Source organism: Mus caroli, chromosome 9 (genome assembly GCF_900094665.2).
Source record: "Mus caroli chromosome 9, CAROLI_EIJ_v1.1, whole genome shotgun sequence".
NCBI lineage: Eukaryota > Metazoa > Chordata > Mammalia > Rodentia > Muridae > Mus > Mus caroli.
This window is the reverse complement of record NC_034578.1, coordinates 54,180,893-54,184,543: the sequence shown is the minus strand read 5'-3', so window position 1 is coordinate 54,184,543 and position 3,651 is coordinate 54,180,893.

Here is a 3,651-nt window from a genome sequence, read left to right as displayed (position 1 = left end):
AAGGAAGGAAGGAAGGAAGGAAGGAAGAAAGAAAGAAAGAAAGAAAGAAAGAAAGAAAGAAAGAAAGAAAGAAAGAAAGAAAGAAAGAAAGATGACTTCCAAGGTTGGTCAGTGGGTGAGTGTTTGCCACACAAGTCTGACAACTTGAGTTCCACTCCTAGGACCACATGGTGGGAAGAGAAAACTTACTCCACACAGTGTGTCCTCCACACATGTGTTCGCACTTGCCTTCCTTCTTCCATAATGATAATTAAAAGCCATGTAATTCTAAGCTTTCTGTTACCCACCTTCTTTTCTTCCATGCTCCCTCAGGAGCACCAGGCCCCCTTAGTGTTCGGGGGTCTCCCAGCATCTCCCGCTCTCTCCTGTTTCTCTAAGAGATGATTTCCCTAATAACTCATTCATGTATTTATTTTTTTAGTTTAATGTTTCAGTCTCCAGGTGTCTTCTATTGGAAAGATCGTTCATTGTCTTCATTTCTGGTATTTCCAATCACCTTTGTGAAAACAGTGCCTGTATTTTCTAGTACAATAAAATCCTAGGAACTGTTTCAGGAAGGCACTTTACACGGGCAGAGAAACATCAATAGTAATAAACTACAGAGAAGGTTTTGAAAACAGCGTCCCCATTTTATATGTTTAATCTTGTTTTGGGGGTCCCACTATCTTGCCTCAGAGAGACTAAATATCCCCCAAGCTGTCCTAATCACTACCTCCATCAATAATGTGATGAAATCACAGCTAATCACAGAATCAAGGGAATGAAATAGGGTTGTTATTTCCAAAATAATTAAGTTGACTGCTTCAGAAAGCTCTCAAGGGCCAGCAAGATGCCTCAGTGGTTAAGGCATTTGCCACCAAGTCCAGTGACCTGAGTAACCCTCAGGCTAAGTCATGGGCAAACACTCCTGTAAACAGCATCCCTCCATGACCTCTGCATCAGCTCCTGTCTCCAGGTTCCTTCTCTAGAGTTCCTGCTTGCCTTCCCTCAAAGAACTGTGCTATGTAAACCAAATAAATCCTTTCTCTGCCAGCTTGCTATTGTGTTTCATCATAGGAACGCTAACTAGGACAGTGGTTAGGAGTGTGCACTCTCTTGCAGAGGACCTGAATCTGGTTTTAAGCACTACATTGGTTGACTCACAGCCCCTGGTACTCCAGCTCCAGGGATCTGGTGCCTTCCTCTAGACTCTGAGGGCTTCTGCACTCAGATATACTCACCTCCTATATACATATAATTAAAAAATAAAAGCCGGGCAGTGGTGATGCACGCCTTTAATCCCAGCACTTGGGAAGCAGAGGCAAGCGGATTTCTGAGTTCGAGGCCAGCCTGGTCTACAGAGTGAGTTCCAGGACAGCCAGGACTATACAGAGAAACCCTGTCTCAAAAAACCAAAAAAAAAAAAAAAAAAAAGAAAAAGAAAAAAAGAAAAGAAATCTTAAAGAAATTAAACTTCCGTTTTTGTTTAATTGACCAACTTCTGCTTTAACTATAGCAGGTAAGAGGGCTTCTGTTAAAATAATACTAGTGGGGCTGGAGAGATGGCTCAGTGGTTAAGATCACCAGCTGCTCTTACAGAAGACCTGGGTTTGATCCTGTGTACCTACATAGTGCCTCAAAAATCTGTCTGTGACTCCAGTCCCAGGGGATCCAAGGCCTTCTTCTGGTACTGCACACATGTAGTACACATACATTGCAAGTTAAACACACATATACATAAAGATATAATAAAATAATACCAGAAAACATAAACTGCTTCATTCTGTGTCTTGAATGTCAATCTAGTAGAAGGACAAGCAAGGACAACAGATGCTCCAGGGACCAGGAGGCTCAGTGAGTGTTCAGGAAATTGTGTTCTTCATGGTGGAAAGACACTCATGGCATTACTCAAGGGCATAGAGGAGAGGAGGTGTAGTCTAACAGGAGTGGGCAGGATTTAGATTCTTAGGCAAAACGGGTTCTGGGAACAAGAAGACTTACTGTCGGGACAGGAGAGCAGCTAAGGTTAGGCAGAGACAAAGACAACCCGAGTTAAAGAGGACTCACAGACCCAAGGTATTGTTTTCCAATGACTAAAGACTTTTAGGGCTGAAGCTATGGCTCTGTTGGTGGTAGAATGTTTGCCTACCTTGCATTAAGCTCTGGGTTCCATGCCCAATCAAATAAAGTGGCCATGTGGTTACAGGACTTACAAGCCTGTCGTTCTAGCACTCAGGAGGTGGTGGCAATGTCTGAGTTGGGGTTTCTATTGCTGTGAAGAGACACCAACACAAAGCAACTCTTATAAAGGAAAACATTTCATTGGGGCTGGCTTACAGGTTCAGAGCTGTAGTCTATTGTTGTCCCGGTGGGCAGCATGGTGATGAAAAAGTATAACATAAAAAAACCAAAAGATTCTAGGCCTTTAGGCCCAGGCTTGAGAATGTGACCTTTGTGACTCAATGCTCCAAGGCTTTCTGGGTTCAGGGAGTGTTTGTTCAAAGAAAGTCACCCTGACCCACCCTGACCATTGCTGGAACCCGCTATGCAAATCTGCTATTGTTAGAGGCTCATAGAAAACTGTCTTGACTTTCCACTTCCTTGTGACTCTTAACTGGTATTTTTGGTATTTTCCAACAACACCCTCCCCATCCCCTTGAGTTGTGGTTTCTTCCTTTAAATACCCCCTTACCCAGCTACTCGGGGCGCCACAGCCCTCTAACCCTGTGTGGTGTATGACTGTGGGCCCCAGAGTGCTCTTGGAATAAAAAGTCCTCTTGCGGTTTGCATCAAGGCCATTTCTCGTGACTGATTTGGGGTGTCGCCTCTCCTGAGTCAGAATGTGGGGGAGTCCTCACGTTGTGGGTCTTTCATTGACACACGGGCAGACATTTTGCTGGAGAGGGAGCTCAGAGGCCTACATCTGTATCCACGGACAGCAGGAAGAGAGAGACACTGGGTCTGACTTAAGCATTTGAAACCTCAAAGTCTACCCTTACACTGCCTCCAACAAGGCAGCAAGCTGTAACTAATAGTGCCACTCCCTCTGAGCCTATCGGAGCCATTTTCATTTAAACTACCACAGGCAGGAAAAACAGAGGTTCAAAGCCATCCGTGGATAAATGGATAGTTTGAGACTAGCTTAAGATATATGAGATCCTATCTAAAAATAGATAGATAGATAGATAGATAGATAGATAGATAGATATTTGAAAAAACATAATCTCTTGAACTGTCAGCCCAGTGGGGCTTAGAAAAGAACCCGGGCTTGGAACCAAGTTGCACTATGCTATCAGCAGCTTGTGATGGCTCAAGAGAACCAACTGTTAAATGTTCAATTTTATGAGCTGATTGTTAAACAGAGTTATTATTAAAGTTTTAATTATATTGGCTTACAATTAAATAAAATATATTAAAACAAATATTTGAACTTTAGTAAGTGAATATTGAAACTTATCACAGTAATAACTTTCTTTTTCTTTTATTCTCTCTTCTTTCTTTCTTTCTTTCTTTCTTTCTTTCTTTCTTTCTTTCTTTCTTCCTTCCTTCCTTCCTTCCTTCCTTCCTTCCTTCCTTCCTTTCTGAAGCATGTCTCCTTTATATCAGGCTGGCCTTGAATTAGTTATATAACCAAGGAATACTTTGAACTTCTGATTCTGTTGATTCTACCGC